At 42.3% G+C, this 24,009-nt stretch overlaps 1 protein-coding gene across 2 annotated transcripts in view; it reads right to left on the bottom strand.

Annotated features, from left to right (window-relative positions):
- The window catches only part of CDH13 (cadherin 13), a 981,031-nt gene that overhangs the window by 105,531 nt on the left and 851,491 nt on the right, over positions 1-24,009 (bottom strand). The gene's annotated exons all lie outside the window — the stretch shown is intronic.

Here is a 24,009-nt window from a genome sequence, read left to right as displayed (position 1 = left end):
GAGCCCATTCACAGCAGGGCAGGCCAGCTACATGAGTGCACAAACCAGCATAGCTCAGGAGATGGAAAACATGAAGGTAATTTAAAAGTATTTTGATCATATTGGAAAAAGGACTATAAACTGCAATTTAAAATACTCATACCTTTTGGACCTGGCATTTCACTTCTGAGAGTTTATCCTGCAAATCTTTCACATGTCCCCATGAAGATAGACATTCAAGCATTTTTAATTCTGTGATATTTATAAAAGGAAAAACCGGGACTACCAAAATGCCACCCATAGGGGACTGGTTAAATTGTGAGATGCCAATGAAACAGATCACGATACAGAGCCGTTAAGATGATAAGGTAGCTAATTGCTTGGCATTATTGATCAGAAGGGAAATCTGTTGTTTCGGATGGTGCAAACACCTTGGGGTTACTTAGAAGAAATAAAATGTGTTAGGTTAATGGAATCAGGAGGAAGTGGGACATTCAACGGGCATGTATGGGGCAGAGCTGAGATGAAGAGGAGATTACAGCATCTTTGAGGGTGGAGATTGCCAGAGCTGAGGACACGGGTGGAGCTCCCCATGTTGGCATGTGTGAGGGGCTGGGAGGGCGGGGCTGACCTGGTGGGCTCTCCTCCTTGTCTGGCCAGAGCCCCCTCCCCAGGTTAAAGGCATGAAGAAGAGACAAGCCATATGGAAGTTTAGCAAGCAGTCTCTGGGGATGGAGCATCTTCCTTCGGGGCTCCCACTCGGAGGAGAGGTCGGGTAGAGTTTGTGGGCAGTGGGTGGCTGTGTAGAGGATGAGGATACGATCACCAGGGCTCAATCACATGTAAAGGCTGTGGGAACTCTGGGATGCTGCTGACATGCTCGAAATGACCACTCATGGAAGTAAACCAAGAGGGTGTGACACCCCGTGTCTCATTCATTTCAGCTGGAAGGAACCTTAGGTGGGAGATGGAGGAACCCATTCTCCTGAAGGCTTCTGTCAACTGTCTTGAATGACTAAATATGATGGCGTTTTTCTCTGCCTTTTTCTTGTACTAAGAAAGACCAGGACCATTCAAAGCAGGTAGCAAAGGCCAAAAGAGAAAAAGTAAAAATAACAAAAATACTGGCAATGACAGCCTGTGTTCACCAAGTGCTTACTCTGTGCTGGGCATTGGGCTAAAACTCTCTACATGCATTATGTCATTTGATCCTCACCGTAGCCCAAGGGAACAAAGGAATAACTGTTTCTCTAATTTTGCAGATAAGGACAAAGCTACAAATCCTGATAAAATTGCAACATAGTTAGAATAATATGATCCCATCTTTGTATATAGAAAATTGGGTTTGATAGATGCAAAGGCAAAAGACACCTGGAGTTTAACCAACGTGTTAGCAGAGGTCAGCCTGAAGGAGAGCTGAGAGATTGGCAACTTCATGTACTTTTTTACATGCCCATATGACGCTTTAATGTTCTTCAAAAACAACGGAAATAAATGAATTTGTTTTAATCCGAAAAGAATTTGGAGGGGATAAAATGCTACAAATTCAAAGTACATTTAAAATTGTTTTCTAAAATACTTTAGAAAAAGAAAAATAACTATTCTTTGCTAAGCCTCACTATGTAGCTACGGTAATGAAGGCAGGGCAGTACTGGTGGCAGGAAAGCCACACAGATCCATGGAGCAGAATAGAGAACCCAGAAACAGAGCCCCTCACATATGCCCATAAAATGGGGCTGGAGTCATTGCACACCCAAAGGTAAATGAAGGGCCTCAACAGCAACCTCCTACCATATGTAAAAACTAACTCAAAATGAACCATGGACTTAACTGGACAATATAAACCTTTTAGAAGAAGACACATTCAAAAAGATCTATGCGCCCCAATGTCCATAGCAGCACCATTTATAACAGCCAAGGGGCTTCCTTGATGGCTCAGTGGGGAAACAATCTGCCTGCAATGCAGGAGACACAGGAGGGAGTTTGATCCTTGGGTTGGGAAGATCCCTTGGAGGACAGAATGGCAACCCACTTCAGTATTCTTGCCTGGAAAACCCTATGGGCAGAGGAGCCTGGTGGGCTATAGTCCAAAGGATCACAAAGAGTTGGACATGACTGAACACTAGCAGGGAAGATATGGAAGCAAGCTGAGTGGCCATCAACAGATGAATGGATAAAGAATATATAGTATATTTGTGCAATGGAACACTATTCAAACATAAAAAAATGAAATAATGCCATTTGCAACAACATGGATGGACTTGGAAGGTATTAGGCTAAGTGAGGACCAATTGCCAGACAAAGAATTCTTAGAGTTGACAGCAAAAATACTAATCTAAATCTAAATAAAAAATCTAAATAAAAAAGAATGATAAATTGGACTTTATAAAAGTTAAAAGCACTTGCTCAGTGAAAGACTGTACTAAGAGGATAAAGAGATAAACCACAGACCGAAATTATTTGCAAGCCCCATCTCTAATAAACAACTTATATATGAACCATGAAAGCAACTCTCAAAATTCAACAGGAAGAAGACAATCCAGTTAGAAAGTGGGCAAAAGACATGATCAAATGTTTTACCAAAGAGAAAGACGGCAAATAAGTACATGGAAGGATGTCTAATACCATTAGTCATATAGGGAAATGCAAATTATAGTCATAATGAAATACGGCTAATACCTATCAGAAAGGTTAAAATTAAAAATAATGATAACACCAAATTTTGGTGAGGACGTGGAGGAACTGGATTTCTCAAACATCACTGGTGGGAATGGAGAATAGTACAGTCCTTCTGGAAAGTAGCTTGGCAGTTTCTTATAAAACTAACATGCATTTAACATGTGTGTGTGCTAAGTCGCTTCTGTTCAGTTGCTTCAGCCATGTCTGACTCTTTGTGACCCGATGGACTGTAGCCCTCCTCCAGGCTCCTCTGTCCATGGGAATCTCCAGGCAAGAATACTGGAGTGGGTTGCCACGCCCTCCTCCAGGGGATCTTCTCAACCCAGGGATCAAAACCGTCTCTTCTGTCTCCTGCATTGGCAGGCGGTTTCTTTACCATAGTGCCACCTGAGAAGCCCAGCAGACAGTGAGGGCTGTCAAAAGATGGCACACTAACATGTTCAAGGCAATCATTCTCGGATATGCTTTTCCACATTGAATAAGGAGAGAGGATGTTTTTCAACTCCTTGAACCAACATACACAATGGGGCAATTCTGGGGTTCTTAGGCAATAAAATTAATTCTGATGTAGGCTTTATTCACATAAGAGTGCTGGGATTTCTCTTAGGCTCAGTAAGATGGGTTCAAAGGTGACAAAATGTTACCATCTGTGGCTCACCTTGAGGATAATTTCTAATCTGCTTGACTGGATGCCAGTTCCTCAGTGGACCAGCTGTAACTTTGCGCTTTATTTAACCTCCTGAACCTGTCCTGTGCAGAAGCTGCTGGCCACTGTCATCAACACCTCCATTTTACAGGTGAGGAAACTGAGGTCAAAAGAACTAAGGAACTCATGAAATATCCAAGGTCTGGCGAAGGGGAGATGGAACTGAAGCTTAGTCATCTGATCCCCGCAGGTGACCAATCTCTGCACATCACTCCACCCTGCCTTGTGAATAAAAGGACCCAGAATGGAACTGGGATTTGGGAGTAATGAAAGCGGCCCTCTTAGTCAAACCAACAGTGTGAACAGAGGGCCAGCTGGGAACCTGGCAGAGGAAGCCCCTCCCCCACCTGGTCTCCTCCTTGGTTTCCATCTTCTGAGACAGAATCGGGTCATTATTTTAAACATTCTATAGTCTTGACCACATTGCTGACTGTGGCATTTGCTTCCCTGCTGGAATTTCAAAACCCCAAAGCAGACTTGACATAAGGACCAGTTTACCTTATTACTCTGTCCCGTTGGAGAATGATACCCTTAAATCTTCTTGTCGGGGGTTGTCTAGAGTCCATGACCTTGACACATGGTTTGGTCAAGCGAAGATGAAGGAATGGTCTGGGGCCCTACAAACTCATTGGTGGCAGGCAACACGGCCGCTTTAATGAGGGGGCTACACATAGCGCACCGATAGAGCTCTGCCAGGAGCTGGCCCCCACAACAATACTTTATCATATGGATGCTGACAAATGCCACTGCCACGGCTCCTCCTGGTGTCACTTTCCTCTTTCCCACCCTCTGTTACTGCTCTTTGGGGAGCTTGCCCTGTTGACATTGTCCACGTGAAGCTGTGTCTCTGCTAAATGAAAGAACTTCATCATTTTTATGCCAGTCTTCCAGACACCAGGAGAACCAGCCTCCCCACATCCCTGCCCCCTGTCAGAATGTTACATGGGAAAAAGACAAGCCATGGGTGAAATTACAGGATGGTCATAGAGCTCCAGCAAATGAAGTTAATAGGATGTTTTTCTCCAGGCATCAGGGCCATGGAAAGAAAAAAGAGACACTCAGAATCTTATTAAAGCCCTAAACCTGAGATGCATTTATGGATGCAGGGCAGATTTCCATGCCAACCTACAAACTCAGGCTAGTTTTACTGCCCAGTTATGGCAGAATCTCATAAATAGAATTCTTCGGGGAGCAGACTTCTGTCAGATAACCTGAGGGCTTCATTCTGTATCCTTTCCAGCCTACACTCATTGATTGCATTTGCTGGCTACAAAATGCCTCCCTTCCTTTTCCCTTGAACCACGCCAGCAAATTCAAGACTGAGGGCAGCGGGTGAAGGGACACTCTGTAACTTCGACCCAACTGTTACGGGGGCAGGGATATGTCTCTGGGATGCTATCATCCTCACAATGGCCCCTTTATCGAGCCACACGCCTGCCACTGTGCTCGCCATCTATTGTTGGCCTTGACTTTGAAATGCTCTATGCCATTTCATCCTTATTACAAGGTGGGTACACTTATCTCCATTTTATTGCTAAATGAATCAGATCTCAGAGAGGTTAAGTAATACATCTAAGCTCACACAGCCAGAAAAACGGCTGCACAGGGATCTAAAGGACATCTGAGATCAACAAGTGGGTCTTCAGATCTTGGCAAAACATCCATTAACAAGCGATGTAGCTATAATTGCCTCCCTCGGTCAGTCAGACAACAGTCAGTGCACGGGAAATAAGGGTGATCTGAGGGTTCTATAAAGATAGAAGCTAAAATACATTTCGGTTACTGACACTGTCATAGACTAGTAGACCAGTCTATCTCAGCGGAGTCAAGGCGTGTTGCAAAGCCCTCTCCTTCGGCTCACGTGACTCAGCTTGTCAGTCTTGCACCTAGATGGCCAAGGAGTTTTCCATTTGGAGGCTTGGTTGTTCCACTGCCTCACTCGCATTGAATAGCCTTGAAGAGATGGGATTTAAATTGTGCTGAGGATATTAGTCTAAAGTGAATGAAGTGGAGAGTAGACTTCGCGTTTATGTCCCCAGAGTGATAAATGAGGGAGTGTAATTTTTTTTCTAAGGCAAAGAAAATGGGAAACCAACGTGGATTTCAGACACATGAGAAATAGCTTATGAATTTAGATGATAGCTTGGTAGAAATAAATTGTACATCTGTTCATTCATTTTAATAAAGTGGAGAGATGGCATGCTGCTGGGGCCCTTGGAGAACCCTGGGTTTTTAAAATTATGGTCCTATAATAGTAGCATTAAAATTTGTAATGCAGCCAGTGGTTTCTGAATTGGAGGGAAAATTCATTTATAAAATAAAAGTTCAGACTTTGGAATGTAAATGGGAAAATGCAATTTTTCTTGGCCAGATATGAATTAGTCCTGGGAGGATCCTGCAGCATCTTGACCATAAAATATATATTTTTAAATCTTAGGAGAAAGTTTTCAGACTGCTGATGGAACTTTCTTGGGCAATCTCTATTTAGGTAAATTGTGCAGGTATGAAAAATATGGTTAACCGGCTTTGCTATTTCTGCCTTGAACTTGGTGCTTCATGTACAAGAGCAATTGTAGATGAATATTTTCATTTGAAATGAGTCTGGCCTGTTATACATACAAAAATCATTTTTACTCAATAGTAGAAACATAAGGAAGAGAACTTTTATAGGCCAGCAATTACCTGTTGCCATGAAATTTTACTCATTCTGCAAATAGTATTGAGTTTCTTATTACATGTGAGCCCTATGCTTGATACTGGAGAAAATACAACAGTCCTCACTGTAGGTTTCCTGCTGACTTCGAAACCTAGAAGTGTCATTAAACTTTCTCCAGAAATAGGTATTAAACCCATAGAAAGCTTTTAGACGGACTACGCAATTTCAATTTCATTTTACAAATCAGCCTCCAAGTTTTCAGGTGGGAAAGAGGTACAAAAAAATTTGGTTGTGCTGCCTGGCATGGATGACACAGGTGCAGCTGGCCAAATCTCCAGGCCTCCTCAAGTATATGCTATTCGCCTCTCAATGAAATACTGAACGGATGTAGACGGCACACTTTAGCCCATAACCTTGTAGATTAAAAAATATAGATTGTGCAGAGGTTCTGTTTAGTCTTAGAACTGAGGGCAATTAGTTTTTGTCTTAGGTCAGTTTTTGCCCAAAAAGGTAAGACATTCTTCTCGGGTTTGTGGGAACCTACATTATTATCTCAGGAAGTCACATGGATGAGGGGCCTGGGGTGTGACTCATCCAGGAGACAGAACAGAGGTGGGACAAAGGCAAAAAAAATCCATGTTTCCCACAGGCAGGAAGAAGGTGGGGGGTTGGCCAGATGGAGGCAGATAGAGACCCCAGAGAGTTCTGCAATTAAGATGTTTTGTTAACCAAGCCTAGAATTGAAACTAGGCAGGTCAGCGAGCTTCTGGGAATTGTTTTTATACACTTGTGCTGACTGATGTCTACTTTCTTAGGCTGCGTTTCTGAAAGGATAATTTACTGGACCAATGAAAACATGTTTTAAAGGGTTTTGACAGGGTCTGGATCGAGGGTCTACTCTTGAGGACGGCTCTGCTGCCTCCTCCAGTGGGATCTCCTGTGAATTGGAAACGGGACAACGTCAGCAGCTGAGGAAGAGAGATGGGACAGAGGGAGCTTTGAAGAGAGCAGAGAGGGCTCAAGCCAACCACCAAGCAAGCAGCAAAAGGGGGTGCTATGAATTAAATAGAAAGAATGGAAGGCCCTCTACTCCTCCCAGGTTAGGAAACTCCATGTTTATGACTTACATTCAACTATCATCTGCAGATTCACTCACCTTTACACTCCCCATCACAGGGCCTGGCTCATACTATGCACATGGCATGCCCTAGAGTCAACCACCTTCTAAGTACTTTCAGATCCCTCATCTCTGTATCTATTCCATGCAATATCCCAGCAACACAAGTACAGCCACGCTGTCCCCAGGAAGGCCCCAGGACAGGTCTGTGTCTTAACACGTCCAGATGGCTGGCAGTTGTCTTGGGCCTCTGGCGATGAGTGTGGCCTCAAAGCAGTCACAAGGATGAAGAATAGGAGACAGCCACATGCTATGTGGCAAAATCAACAAAAGAAATTTAAAAAGCCTAGGAATGGGAATTCCCTGGCTGTTCAGTGGTTAGTAGTATACCTTGCTTTCACTGCCTAGGGCCCTGGGTACAATCCCTGGTTGGAGAACTAAGATCCTGCAAAGTGTGCAGCACAGTTTGGAAAACAAACAAGGAAACAATAAAACAAACAAACAATAAAAGAAACAACAAACAAACAGGAAAAACAAGCAAACAAACAGTAAAAGAAAGGAAGCCTCTCTTTGCCCATCCTAGACCTCCTAAATCAGAAGCTGCATTTTAACAAGATCTCCGGGTGATTCTTGTGCTCATGAAAGTCTGCGAAACTAACTCTGCAATAAAATATGATTTAAATAAAGAAAGCCCAGGAATAGGAAACAGCCGTGCTCCCTGGCACTTCAGCTGGGGCAGAGCTGCTGTGAGACCGAGGCCCTCTTCTAGCCTGGCTCTGGAATGCTGCACTTTCTGCCCCACCCTCCTCACACACGTGTGTCTCCTGCCACCCTGCAGCTCACCTACAGGTGTGGGCTGGCCTGAAGGGAGCGATGGACTCGACTCTTTCTGCAGTGCTCCAGCCCAGTACTTGTGGAGGACCACCCCCACTGTTCTGAGGCAAAACAGGGGGAGAACATGAATGACAGAAATTGCAAAAGGCAAAAAACCTTATTCTCTACAGGTCTGAGAAAAAGAAAAGTGAAGTCACTCAGTCATGTCCATCTCTTTGCAACCCCTATGGACTGTAGCCTACCAGGGTCTTCTGTCCATGGGATCTCCCAGGCAAGAATACCGGAGTGGGTTGCCATTTCCTTCTCCAGGGAATCTTCCCAACCCAGGGATCAAACCCGGGTCTCCTGCATTGTGGGCAGACACTTTACCATCTGAGCCACAGGGAAGCCTGCAGGTCTGAGAGGTATATACCAAATCCCAAGAGGGGCAGAAGAAGCGAATGGTCCCATCACCATGAAGCCAGGTAATAGACTTGTTAGTCATAGTCACTGGCATGAGGGGCAGTGGGCAGGGGAGGTGGAGAGTACAAATCTGCAAAAAATACGCAATGAGGGCCTCTTGCACAGGTCACGTGTGACTGGGCCATCCTTTAAACAGGTGCGTCAGGGGCTTCAGAACTGGTAAACCAATCTAGAAGAATTAAGCATCTCCTGGGACCATGGATATTTGAAGGGAACACAAGGGCCTCATTGTTTTGACTTAAAGTACACACACACACAGACACACACACACACAAATTTTATTTATATTTAGGTGGGGAAGGGCTTCCTTGGTGGCTCACCAGTAAGGACTCTGCCTGCCAATGGAGGAGATGCAGGAGATGTGAGTTAGATCCCTGGGTCAGAAAGATTCCCTGGAGGAGGAAATGGTAACCCACTCCAGTATTTTTGCCTGGAGAACCCCATGGACAGAGGAGCTCAGTGGGCTACAGTCCATGGGGTTGCAAAGAGTCAAGACACGACTGAGCAGCTAAACAACAACAGTAGGTGGGGAAGCATGATTTTACTTTATACCTAGCAATGTACTAGTGAACACTTAACAACTGACTCTTCGGGGGGCGAAAGCCCGGATTTGTAGCTTGTGCCCCCACTCTGGCTGATTCAAGCCACCGACGTGATGCCACTGCACACAGAATTGGGAAGATATGCACTCAGTCAGCTCTCACAAGGGCCAGGGCTAGGCGGCCCAGTGCAGCCCTGCTGGCCACCCCTGGGCTAAGCTCCTTCTCTCTCCAGCAGGTTCCGTGAGGATGGAAAGTGTGGCTTCCATCTGAGGGCACCCCTTTCTTTGGGGAGCAATCCTACCCCATCCTGTGGGGTTACACTGGTGCTGTCAATCACAGGCCTCACTTCACTTCTTCAGAAATGGGCAGGTGACCTTGGATGGGCCAATCATCTCATCATTCCCTGGCACTCAGCGTCTGTCTAACCTTGCGACCCAATACAACCAATCGAAGCCTTCCCATGAAATTTGTGTTTGGTTCTGAGGAACAGGGTACATGTTCTCTGTACATGTTCCTCTGTACATAAGCCAACATAGACAGACGAGCGGAGCTGAGAGACAGAGTGGCACATGGATAGCATTCCAATGATGCTGCCCAAACCCTGGAGACGGCCCCCTCTGGAAGCCTTTAGACTTCCCCAGGGAGGAGTACAGTGCATTCTCTACTGATGAGGACCAATGCCTTTCTTCCCCAGGGATGATGACCAATGCCTTCCAGGATTCACTCATGTTGGTTCAAAGTGGGTTTCTGCCTTCAACTACAAAATGAGAACAGGCAGAGGATCTTAAACTCTGCAGAAATTAAAAGCAGATTTTCTTGAGGAAGAGTGAGCATCTAGCCTCAGTCCTCGTCAAACTGACTTGTCTTTTCAATTTCCCAGAACTGAAGGAAAAGAGATACTTTGACCATTCCTATGTGAGGCTGGTACAAGCGGTCAGTTCAGTTTACTGCGGTTTGTTGAAGCTTTCCCCTGAGTGCTGTGGGAGGCCAGTGCTTGGCTGTTACAAACCAGACAGCTAACTGGTTCCAGCTCTGATATACAGACTTACAGTGCTGAACTGAACCTATGTTAAATCATTCAACCAGGGGTGATTAGCAAAGGCATCTGTTTCTATTTGCAGAGCTGCCGGGCAGGCCAAGAGCGCTGTTTATTGATTTGATTTAATACAACAAATATTCTTTGTGCTCCCTCTGCATACACTGTTCTATGACCGAAGGGGAAGACGGTGACAAGTGAAGCCCTGTCTGCCCTTGGGGAGCTCGAGTCTGGAGGAGGCCCAGACGGATACCTGCAATGCCGATCCCATACACACTGGGAAGGGTGCCATGGCTGGGGCAGGAACAAAACGCTGGTCGAAGAGAGCCAGTTAAGTCTGCCTGGGATATCTGTGGGAGCCTGACCTCCTGCTCAGCCGCAGGCAGACAAGGGCTTGCCCATCTTCCTTAACTCTCCAGCCTTCAGCTCACCACCTGTGTTGGCCAAGCACGTGGTGAGTGCATGAATGAAAGCCGAGGCCACTTTCGACCCTGCTAAGTCAGAGCAAATATATCAAGTGCACAAAGATTTGTGAACTTGGAGAAGCACATTATCTCATTAATGATCATGGAGCTGCAGTAACGACAGTCATAAATTTAAAAGATCTAAAAATTGTTATCGGAGATAGCAGACTAGTATAAAAATGACCCTAGCTAATGAACCAAAGTTTTTCTTGCTTTATAGGCTTTTGCCCGAATTCTCCAGTGAATAAAACCTGGATTTCAATTGAGAAATCTAATAATTAGTGTACCATTATGAGCCATTGACAATGGTGCAGGCAGATTTTGAATTAGATATGCACGTGGAGGTACATAAAAGGGAAATGTCAGCGTATTTCCAAAAATGTTGCTGCATTCAACATATGGCGCTGGATTTGGTTGTTGAGAAATGAGTAGGAGAGCAGTGTGTCAGGGGCCTGGCTTCTCTCACTTCTGAATCCCACAGAACCAGAACACTGTGGAGAGTCTCAGAGGTGAGTCTAGTGCAGCGCTCTGGGACCAGACACCTGGAGTGAGTAGTCCTGCATGGAGCCTGTAACCGTGGCGTGTTTCCAGCATTCCTGTACCTCTGCTATGAGAATTAAATGAGTTAAGATGCCTGAAGCCCTTAGAATAGTATCTCCCACAGATAAGCACTTAATCACTGTTAGCTTAAAAATTTTGGTTTTCTGGATGAAGACGTTTTTCATTTACTCTTTGCTCTAAAAAATGATTATTTGCCCACTAGACCCGTCAAAATAAAGCTATAAGACCACTAACCAAATTCACTGGCTATTAAAAAACCCACCCTCCCCTCTTTTTAATTTGAAGAAGCTGCAGAGTGAGAAGGAGTAGCTTAGACTCGTCCTGGTGAGCGCAGGAGAGAAATGCGTGTGTGTTACAGTTGTGTCCAGGGCTCGCATCACACACTGTCCTGACTGGAACGGAGAGGCAGCTGAGGCAACAGGAGGGCAGGAGGCTGTGAGCTAACGTTGGAGAAGTTCAAGTAGAGCTGAGATTGGAGGTTATACCCCTGGCATTTTCAGCAAGCTCCCAGTGCACAAGTGTAAAGAAAAAAACTGGATCAATGTTCCCTGAGGAACAGCCCTGACCAGGAATCCTGGAGAGCTGACGGAAGGGCAAGTGCACAGAACAGGAACATAACAGCTGTGGCTGAAGCCAGCAGAAGCGCTTTCTCTGAGGATGGGGTCCGCAGGCACTGTGGGGGCGGGTTGTTAACCCCTCACAGTGCAGAAACAGCTTAGTGCGGGGTTGAGAGCATGGGGCCTAGACTCTGGGCAAGTTCTTCAGCTCTCTGAGCCTCAGTCTCCACATCCACTAAATGGGTATTACAATGAGAGTCTCAGAGTTGGCAGCAGGAGTGAAAAATGGAGTGTATGTAAGACTCTTGGACACGGCCTGGCCCAAAGCAAGCACTTTCAGATGTTTGCACTAGCTTTTAGAAGTTTGTTTAATGACAAAGAGGATGCAGGAGCATGTCCAGGAAGTGTTAGACAGAACTTCTGTCACAATGACCAGTGTTGCCTTTGATAAAAGCTCATCACACATTTGCCTTAATTGATGGAACACTTACTAAGGAAAGACATCTCTGAATTTGCAAGGAAGAAAGTGACCCAAAGTTCAGCATCTCAACATCTAGTCCCCCGGTGACCTGGAGGAGGAATCAGCCCGCCTAGCCTCAGCTTTCTCACCTGCCCTGGGGTGAGAACCAGACCCTCTTCACTGGACTGTCCGGGTGGTAGGTGGGAAAGTGACTGGACTGTGGAAGGGCTTCATTAGCTTAAAAACTACTCGATCAGTGTCCACTAATGCCGGTTTCCTGCTGTGGGCATAATGAATGAGTTCAGCCCATGTGAGTATCCAAGTAGCACAGCATTAACATTCCGTGCTATTTCCCATCAGCGTGTAGACTGAGACATACTCTGGTGGCTTCTCCACCTTCCTGGAAGCAGAATTCCCTTTAATTTCCAGAAAAGTCATTTTAAAACTGAAAAAAAAAGGAAAAACAAAATAACCTATCTTTACTTACAAGCACGACAGATTGTATTTAACTTTATCACATATGATATTATGTGATTATGTGATATGTGATACATATCACATATATATATGATATATATATATTTTAATATATATTATGTATGTATGCTATAAAATTAGGAAAAGGAACTTTCTAATAAACCACTGATTTCTGGAAAAAATGAATGAATGAATGCATTTTGGAAGGCAACAGTCTAATGTTATGATATGCAATATATACATTCAGGTAAGACAGGCTGAAAAAGATACTTGTCATAAATTCCTGTCTTCTCAGATCTGGGCAGATGGACAGCAAAACAAAATGCTGCCAATACCGGGAAAACTGATACTCAGCCTGTAACTGAAATAGGTTTTAGTTTGGAAACAAATGAATATATTAAAATAAATTCTGGATTATTTTGTTAAAGCCCACTTAGAAGAATGAACCTATACAGAACTTGGGCTGTGAAATATTTTCTTCCTTGTTTTTAAGTTCTCAGCAAATGTTGAGCCTGTCTCTACTCTAACAATTCCTTTATGTATTATTTATTAATGCTGACTTTTTTTTCTTTTCTTTATGTCTCTCTCTCTTTTTTTTTTACTTGACTGGCAGGGTAGTAGATTTAGGGCTCTCTGCAGTTTATGTAGATCCTTTTATTTACTTGAGAAAGGATTTTAACTCCAGCCCTCTGGGCTCTCTCTGCACCCCAGTAAAATGACACACCGTAGGGTCCCTCACGACTCTGTGCTACTGTGGGGCCTGGGTTTTTCACCAGCAGCAGTATTCTTTGCCACAACGAGACTGGCCTGAGATCTGCAATCAGCCTTGAGCAGCCTCCCTAGTATCCAAAACCGCAGGCTGGATGAGATTCTCTCTAAAGCCCCTTTCAGCACTATCACTGTCTACCTTTCCAATTGCCTCTGTTGCTCACCATCCAACATCTATAATTTATTCACTCATTCACCTGTTGTTTGATTATGTTCCAAGAATGGCTGCTGGGGCCAGAGCAGGGAGCAAAAGGGACAAAGTTCCTTTTCTCATGGAGCTTATGTTCTAATTTGCGGAGAGTGACAATAAGAGAATAAATAACTTAATTGTATAGCAGTTTAGAATGTGAATATTCTACACTATTGGAATAAAATATGTACATATTAGGATATATACATATTATAAAAGAATAGGCTATGTAACAGGATATTATGTAACATATGATGGTGTACAGGTAACAATATGATAAGAAACTGTAATTATATTTGATAGTATATTAGAAGCTGAGACACAACAGGCAGTAATGAGGATTTACTGCATGAATAATAATTACACCTCCAGCTAAACTTTTGATGTGGTCCCTGTGTTGAGTCCTAGAGGCGACATGGAAAAGACATGTCCCTAAATATGAAAGCATCCTAGTGGCATTTAGGGAGATACAGGAGGAATACACGACTCAAAGGCAACATGATAAGCCTGAGCTGGCGGATGTGCAGCATGTGTAGCAACAAAAAGGGAGAAGCAGCAAGCTGCCTAAGGGATTTATAACTTGGGAATTTATAAAAAGGGTACACTGGAGTTTTCCAGGTGTGAAAGAAGAGAAAGGCATTCCAGGGAGAAGGGATGCGCAGCAACACGGAGGCATCTTAAAGCTTGGCAGGTTGAGGGGATAACTAGAACTTCGGCGTGGTCTGAGGTGGAGGTAGGTGGTAACCAAGTAGACCTCGTTTAAAACCATCCAGGCTAAGACCCGGTGCTCTTCTTTCTAACACTGTTCAGTGCAAAATGGTTTCCAGGTGCAGTGTGGGCGCGGGTAATTCATCTCCTTTGGGTTGCTCTTGACTTTCTATTTTTGAACTCTTGCGTTCTCATTCTGCAAGCTGCATTTTGAGGTGTAGTAATATTACATTCAGAGTTAAAAAAAATTGATGTTGTACAGCTCTGTGGTTGTTGCTCTTTGTGTGAGGATATTGTCTTTGAGCAGAAGCAGATGGATGGAATCTTCAGAGGCCCCCGTGCCATAGAGTGGCTCCGTGGTGAGACTCTGCCAGCTGTAGTGAAAAAACTGCTTTTATTGCCACTGAGTTGCTGCTGACCCTCTGAGTGTAACCAGAGGGTTCGCAAAGGCACAGGATTTGCATAGAGGTTCACACAGGAGAGATGGGGATCAACACATCATGAATATAATCATGAAGGAGTGATTAATGCAATAAATCATCTGGCTGTCTGGTCTACCTTTACAGCAGGCTTGAAGAACCAGCCACATGGTAGATTACATTTTTTCACTTTAACAAATCCAGGTGTTTTGACATCACAAACACTGTGTATAATTGACTTGGGCGTTTTCAACAATGCAAGATTTCTCACCCTGCTGTCACTGAACAATTAAATCCGGGAGAGCACACACCACCTCCCTTTTCTTTAGCTGGAAGAATCTTGTTTGCATGATGGCTTCTATTTATAGAGCACTGCTTATATTTGAACAAACATTTCCCTTCACTCTCTTTTAGTCAACAAATTCAGCTGCAGACCTGCTGTTTCAAGTACCTCTGAAATTTGAACACTAGGAGATAACTGATGATTTCATGCTTTTTTTTTTTTTTTTTTAACAGCCTTGGTGCAGGAGAAGAAAGCAGTGAACTCACCCCTTCCTAATGAAGCTAAATGGGGTTGTGGGTGTTGGCTGTTTTGCAACTAACCCTTCTTGAGTTATGAGATGGCAAGTTGGGAATGTGATTTGCCATCAAGGGCTCCAGAGTTCCTTGGACAAGATGTTGGATCTGCACAGAGGTGGACAAGGAACTGATGTCATCAGGAGTGAGGTGACTGTTTGCACAGTTGGGGCCTGGTGGCATCTATATCATGAAGTCACACTGTTCTATTCTCTCCAAATATTCCATTTCTGTATGTGTTGGGAGGCCCCCAGCTGCCGCACAAAGCACGGGATAAAGATCCCAGTAATGTATGTTTGGTTTTATTTAAAACTTCAGCCACACAGAAAACTGTCAGCTATGTTATTTCACAGCATCACAGCAAAATGTATCACATATTTCACCATAATAGCTACAAAAAGCTTCATGGGACGAGGGAGTCCAGACTATTTGAAATAACATTTAATCATCTTTAAAGATTTATCTGGTTGTTAAAATGTCTTGCACTCCACCTTCCAGAAAAGTCACTTGAGTCAGATAATTGAAATGGGTTCGATGTTCTAAGAAATACGTGATTGACTTTCTGGATTAATCACTGTTGAGCAAGCAGAATGTGTAATTATGTGGTCAGTGTTTAGCCATAGCCACCTCTGAATTTAAAAGGCTCTCCGAAGGGAAATAAACTCTTACAGAAGTAGGAGTTTTTTCATCACTCAGTCGTGTCTGACTCTTTGTGACCCCATGGACTATAGCCCACCAGGTTCCTCTGTCCATGGGATTTCCCAGGCAAGAATCTTGGAGTGGGTTGCCGTTTCCTTCTCCAGGGGATCTTCCTGACCCAGGGATAAGACCTGTGTCTCCTGCATTGGCAGGCAGATTCCTTACCACTAGTGCCACCAGGGAAGCCTGGAAGTAAGAGAGTTTTATTTAAAGCACTCAAATATATTGCATGGAATCCTGGGGGAGTGGGCAAATATATTCACGTCAATTAGATTTTTGGTAAAAGATGACACACAATTTACATTTACTAGCTTTATACCTGGGGCCATCAAGCTACCAAGAACAAATGAAAGAGTTCAGAAAACTCAGATATTCATATCAACTCAAGAGTGAAGGAACAGGAAAACATAGGCTGCCCCTAATGATGTAGTTCAGTTTCCTTCGGAGGAGACACAAAGTTTTTAATCTTTTCAGCAAAATGAATTGATTATGAAGCAAAGGGGTATGAGATGGGGTGAATACTGTCAGAACATTTAATTCTATTTCTTCCACCCACATTTTTAATGAATATATTATGATGTTTTGTGCTACAGTGGACTCCATACACACAGCATCTACTGCCTTTCCCTAATAATCCAGAGTAAAAGGCTAATCCACATTTTTCTCTGTTTATAGTGACTGGGGCAAGCTTCTTCTAGACCACCCCTCAAATCTAGGATAGCTCAAGCATACAGAGTTTTACACACCCTCTCCCCACAACCTATCTGAAAGCACTAGAGAGCTACCAAGGCAGCTGGAACTTGAGAATCCAGGATCCTGCTGTGAAGGGAAGTTAACTGAAGTAAAGCCAATACTTCATGGAGCTTTTACTCTCAAGGCAGAGTAAGAGTATAAGGGCACAGGGGCAAGAGGCTAAGAATTTGAGTAGAAAGTGCTTCTATGAGACCAGGAAGCTGAGCAGAGCTTTCAACAGTCTCATGGGGCTGACAAGGCCACTGAAATTCTGGGTGTCCAAGATGGAAAAGCCCTTGTAAAAAGTATCCATATTTCAGTTAGAATTCCAGAGAGGCTGTACCTAAGAGTAAGAAAAACCATGATAGCCCTCACACAAGACTGAAACTCAACGATGAACTAACTCAATCCTAGACCGATTTAAAGTCATCCTTGTCTTACTCTTGTTGGTTTACAGAAAGCAAAAATGATAAAGTTAAGGAATAGTGTACATTGATGTTATCCTGACATCTTGCTTCAGTTATTTTATTTAGAGGAAAAAGTGAATTTCTAATGTGATAAATAAAATAGTTCCTTGATTAATAAACTTAAAAATGAAGAGCAGTGATTCAAAATGAACACACTGGTAGAGATTTACATTTCTTGTCATTTACCTGCAATACCAACATACAAAAATCTTTTAAAAAATTAATTAATTTATTTTAATTGGAGGCTAATTACTTTACAATATTGTGGTGGTTTTTGCCACACATTGACATGAATCAGCCATGGGTGTACATGTGTCCTCCATCCTGACCCCCTCCCACCTCCCTCCCCCTCCCATCCCCCTGGGTTGTCCCAGAGCACTGGCTTTGAGTGCCCTGTCTCATACACTGAACCTGGACTGGTTATCTATTTCACATATGGTAATACACATGTTTCAGTGCTATTCTCTCAGATCATCCCACCCTCGCCTTCTCCCACAGAGTCCAAAAGTCTGTTCTTTATATCTGTGTCTTTTTTGCTGTCTCGCATATAGGGTCATCATTACCATCTTTCTAAATTCCATATATATGCATTAATATACTGTATTGGTGTTTTTTTTTTTCTGACTTACTTCACTCTGTATAATAGGTTCCAGTTTCATCCACCTCATTAGAACTGATTCAAATGCATTCTTTTTAATTGCTGAGTAATATTCCACGGTGTATATGTACCACAGCTTATTCGTCTGCCGATGGACATCTAGGTTGCTTCTGTGTCCTAGCTACTGTAAATAGTGCTGCAATGAATGATGGGGTATACCTGTCTCTTTCAATTCTGGTTTCTTTGGTGTGTATGCATAGCAGTGGGATTGCTGGGTCATATGGCAGTTCTATATCCAGTTTTTTAAGGAATCTCCACACTGTTCTCCATAGCGACTGTAGTAGTTTGCATTCCCACCAACAGTGTAAGAGGGTACCCTTTTCTCCACACCCTCTCCAGCATTTATTGTTTGTAGACTTTTTGATAGCAGCCATTCTGACCAGTGTGAGATGGTACCTCATTGTGGTTTTGATTTGCATTTTTCTGATAATGAGTGATGTTGAGCATCTTTTCATGTGTTTGTTAGCCATCTGTATGTCTTCTTTGGAAAAATGTATGTTTAGTTCCTTGGCCCATTTTTTGATTGGGTCATTTATTTTTCTGGTATTGAGCTGTAAGAGCTGCTTGTATATTTTTTAGATTAATTCTTTGTCAGTTGCTTCATTTGCTATTATTTTCTCCCATTCTGAAGGCTGTCTTTTCACCCTGCTTATAGTTTCCTTCATTGTGCAGAAGCTTTTAAGTTTAATTAGGTCCCATTTGTTTATTTTTGCTTTTATTTCCATGACTCTGGGAGGTGGGTCATAGAGGATCCTGCTGTGATTTATATCAGAGAGTGTTCTGCCTATGTTTTCCTCTAGGAGTTTTATAGTTTCAGGTCTTACATCTAGATCTCTAATCCATTTTGAGTTTATTTTTGTGTATGGTGTTAGAAAGTGTTCTAGTTCCATTTTTTTTTTAACAGGTGGTTGACCAGTTTTCCCAGCACCCCTTGTTAAAGAGATTGTCTTTTCTCCATTGTATATTCTTGCCTCCTTTGTCGAAGATAAGGTGTTCATAGGTTCGTGGATTTATCTCTGGGCTTTCTATTCTGTTCCATTGATCTATATTTCTGTCCTTGTGCCAGTAACATACTGTCTTGATGACTGTGGCTTTGTAGTATAGTCTGAAGTCAGGCAGGTGGACTCCTCCAGTTTCATTCTTCTTTCTCAAGATTGCTTTGGCTATTTGAGGTTTTTTGTATTTCCATACACATTTTTGAAATTATTTGTTCTAGTTCTGTGAAAAATACTGTTGGTATCTTGATAGGGATTGCATTGAATCTATAGATTGCTTTGGTTAGTACACTCATTTTCACTATAATGATTCTTCTGATCCACGAACATGGATATTTCTCCATCTATTTGTGTCATCTTTGATTTATTTCATCAGTGTTTTAGTTTTCTATACATAGGTCTTTTGTTTCTTTAGGTAGATTTATTCCTAAGTATTTTATTCTTTTCATCACAATGGTGAGTGGAATTGTTTCCTTAATTTCTCTTTCTGTTTTCTCATTGTTAGTGCATAGGAATGCAAGGGATTTCTGTGTGTACATTGATGTTATCCTGACATCTTGCTTCAAATATTTCATTTAGAGGAAAAAGTAAAGTTCTAATGTGATAAATAAAATAGCTCCTTGATTAATAAACTTACAAATGAAGATGCAGTGAGTCAAAATGAACATATTGGTAGAGATTTAAATTTCTTGTGATTTACCTGCAATAGCAACATACAAAAATCTTAAACTGCCTCAAAACAAAGATGTGGGTGACATGATTACAAGTGTCATCAGTTTAAAGATTGGTCTTTATACAAGAACATTTGACACTGCAGAGCTATATATCTATCTATATGATAGAAACTTGATAGAGATGTTCTTATATATAACCACAATTCCTCAATTTCACATGAGTTTTCCAATAATGTAGTAAAGGTGAAAAAATATTTCTAAACTCTCAACAATACAGAGCAAGCTTCTATCAACCCTACTAGAGAAAAGACTAGACTTATTGTCCCCCTTCTGTAGAAAATGTCTTTACATAATTATTACATAAAGAAGAGACCACAGAGTTTTCAGTTAAACATGTAAGAGGAAAAAGTATTATGGGGTGAATTAGGCAGCTAATTAGTAAATAAGCAATACAATATTTTTATTATGAAAGCCAGTATTGCAAAGAAAAGATAAGACTCCTGAAGCATCAAAGTCCTTCAAGGCCTGACACTGACTTTTATGAATTATAGACTGGACCCCAGTACCCTCTTGATAACTTAAAGCAAGTATCTGCTGGTGACTCAGTTTCAACGTGCTGACTCCCAGCTTACGCCATTTATCTTTACCCCTTTATGAAAACTGGATCATTTACTCATCTCTCAGTTTCCAGAAAAACAGGGCCTTTTAAGTTTTTTTACACCATTTTTATTACAGGTATTGTACTATTATAGTTTGAACATTAAAATATTTACCTTAAAAAGAATTCATCAAGTAGGCCAAAAAAAATTCCTAAGTTATTAAGTCTTCCTTACCAATTTTCATTTTAAGGTAAAACTTGAAAATCAATTGATAGAATAAATGAATGAAAACATTTAAAAATCTTATAATTATTTGCAAACACATTCTTTTAAAAGTAATAGTGATTTAATTAATCCCCCAATCCTGGGGTTTATGTGAAAATATTTGTTGAACATTAACTATGCTACAGGAACAAATAACACATATTTTCTTTAAAAATATTTAGAGAGAGAAATGGACAAGTCCTTTTGCTCTAAATGGGACTGAGATTCTCAACCATAATTCAAACTCTGGGTTTGGAGAGTTTACCTATATTTCCTAAAGTCATTTCCAAATACCTAATCTAGAAAAGCCACAACTAACAGGTAAACAGTAACAGTTAAAGCCATGTGTAAAAACTATTAGGAAAACTCACAGAAGACTCTCCATAAGGAGACTAGTGCTTCTAACCCAAATTTTCATGAAAATCAATGACTAAGATTGATTTCATATATCAGTAACAATTTACAGCACTTGGTTCCTCACACCCAAGGACACTGTTCTCAAGTTAAAATTATCTTCAGGAAACATTCAGCAGGTACTGGATTTTTGAGTGCCAACTGGAAATGCAACAGAGAATAAAAGAGGTGTGGGCTTCACTTTTCAGCAAGATTACAGTCAGTGTGAATGCTCACAGGGGAACAAATGATCTCAGTATGCACTACTTGCTGTTTAAAATAACTTTAAGAATACAACATCTCCTTCCTCAGCACCAACCTCTATATTATAGATAGCTGGAGTTGTTTCTTAATCTCCCTTACAGATAAAGAAGGCTGAGAAGACTCAAGTAGATGTCATTCGACTTTCTGGGGAAGTCCTTTAGATGACGTTTCACTTAGGTGACAGGTTCTCCTTTGCCTTTCTCATTTCCTCCTCCTTTTTCTCTGTTACATGGACATGATGGCTGGCACTGCAGTGACCCTACTGTACCATGACGCAGCTTTGGGGAAGGCAGAGAAGAAAGGTTAAGAGGAGCACAGTAAATTGACAATATCATGGTCTCGCCATGTTGGCCTGGGACTGTTGACCCAGAGACTTTCATGTGACAGAAACTACACCTCTGTCTCATTTAACACCGCACTATTTGCAGTCTGTAATTTTTGGCCAACTGAAACTCCTTTTTTAAACAGATAAAAAAAAATAATTTTTCTGGAGATGAAAGATTATATAAAGTAGAAATTTAAAAAAAGACAACAATCTTTGATTAATATTTCTATGAATTTCCTAAGAAATGTCCTTGTACATGAAGAAACTTACATAAGACAACATCTTCTTGGACAGGTTTCTAGATACTTTCAACCTTGAATGACCACTGTTTCCATTCTGGGATGACTGGGCCCTGACCTTTATCTCTAAAAATTTATTTCAGCTTCAGGATCACAGGTCCATGTTACTTTCTCTTCCGAGTTCATCCTGTTTGACTTTTTCCACACCCGAGACCATCTTTGAACTGAGTCCTCATCCCTTCTCCACCTAACAGGCTTCTCTCAGATGTCTTTGCTTTTTCCCACAGTGATAAGTTTTACAGTTTCTGCCCTCTCTCTTTCAGAATTACGTCTCGCTTAATCATGGGAGGGTCTTAATCATGTACTTTGAAGTGTTGGGGCAGGTTTGTAGATCACTTTAAAGGAAAATAGAAGCTTTTCAACATGGAGGGAAGACAGCCCTTTAAATAAGAATTTTGGTTGGCCTTCTGAATTTGAGAAATGATAGCATTTATCATACCATCGTCTTACTCACTGCTGCCATCTTTCTCACCACCACCTTCCTCACCGTCTTCCTCGTGACTGCCTTTACCCCACTGTCCTCACTGCCACCTTCTAAATTACCACCATATCCCCATCACCAACACTCTAGAGGTCACAAGAACTAGTGCTTGTCACCATCAGCTCATTTAACATTCACAAGAACTCAATGAGGTGGGCTTTATGATCAGTCCCGTTAACAGGTGACAAAATGAGAATGTGGATGGTGAACATGCTCAGATCACATGGCTTATCGGTGGAGTTTGAATCCCTTTCTGGTCTAGAGCTCACCCCATCACCTCTCGTTTTACTGCCTCTAGTGTTCTGGTGTCCACAGTGTATGAATCCCCCACTCAATGACAAAGAACAGCAGCCTTCTTGGAACACGCTAGATCATTTAGTTGTGAATTTGACTTACCCAACATTGGCAAAGACTCTTTTGGACATCTAACTTCGAAGAGAGAGAATGTGAAGTACTAGCTTCCCATTTTTCTCGTTTTGTTATTTGTATCTCCATATAAGTTGTGATGTCAGCTCTGCCCCATGGGAATCTCAAGCTCATCATCCAATGTCCATTTGAAGAGAGTTCTGTGCTTTTGCCAATATTCACAGGTGGATACATTATGCTACTCAAGGGCTCTTACTTTACTTCAGATCTATGTTAAATCTTTCCTTAAATTCAGTGGTATTAACAACAATATCAACAAGAGCCTCTCACAGTATTTAGCCCATAGCTAGGAACACAATCTGAGCTCAATTCAGCCGCCACTGAAATAACTAATTAATATAACCCTTTTGGTAACATGGATAGGTTTCCTTATTTCAGATTGGGGTTATCCAATTTCTAGTGTCATTACTATGTCTATACTGACCATTCCACAGTGCCTTGAGTTATTCTTTTATTTATTTATTTATTATTTATTTAATTTTTTTTTTTTGAGTTATTCTTTTGAAAGAGGTTCCTGAGAAATTTTACTGATCAACCAATTTCTCCCGTTGAATATCTTATGAACACCAGCCCAATGAGACAGGATGAGGTGGTCCAGGAAAAATTATCCCCAGGCCAAACAAGCCTGAGAAACCTTACAGACCATACCTACCCCCTAGAGAAATACAAAGCATTTTAAAGGTACCCAGAAGCCCTATAGAAAAAGAAACCCTTCATGTCATTCCTCTCAGTGCTCTCCAGATTTCTTTGACCCTGAAATCTCCCTCCACCTCCCCCTCTAAAATGATACAACTTGTAGAACTAATTTCTTGGAGCATAGTTTGAGAAACATGGGAATAATACACAAGCTATATTAGCAGTTACAGAATCGTGGGAGCGATAGAATGGACCGTGTCAGCTATGTGGACTTTGCTGCTTTGAGGTTAGAGTCCTGTGTGTCCAAGACGCCACTGGGCAAGGGGGAGATTTCCACCTCCTGGATGAGTCAGGCAGGGGCTGCTGATGTGCAGGGGTCACTGGGGAGCCAGGGGGCTGAGAAGGGTCATTGGGGGTGGCCCTGGGTCACATGAGAGAGGGGTGCACAGTTGCCAGTGCAGACATGGGTCTCTTTGAGTGCCTGGGAGGGTAGAAAACATCAACAGCGGGCAAGGAAGTGCAGCATTGGGGCTGAGAGCATGGTTCACATGGTGCGGTGCTCACATCCTACTTCTGCTACTTGTTATGCTTAAGACCTTGGAGACCCAGATTCTCCAAGCTTTAAATAAGCTCTCTGACTGCTTAAAAAATGTGGCTCATGAAGCCAACCTCACACGATCAAGTGAGGCAACGGATTGCAGGTGGAGAGCCCTGAGGTGGTGGTGGTGGATATACAGGAAAGGTTTGGCAAACGGGGGGGCTGCCATGACTGATTCTATGCTCTTGGTCAGTAAGAAGGGTGTTAAGTCCTTGGCTCTGGTCCTGACCCCCAAAGAAACCAAGACTGTCACATTGCCTTCAGGTGTATGGTGTCAATGACTTCTTATTCTGGACACATATTTAGCA

This window comes from Cervus elaphus, chromosome 4 (assembly GCF_910594005.1).
Source record: "Cervus elaphus chromosome 4, mCerEla1.1, whole genome shotgun sequence".
In the NCBI taxonomy this organism is placed as follows: Eukaryota; Metazoa; Chordata; class Mammalia; order Artiodactyla; family Cervidae; genus Cervus; species Cervus elaphus.
Note: the sequence above shows the minus strand (reverse complement) of the source record. Positions and strands in the feature narration are given on the sequence as shown.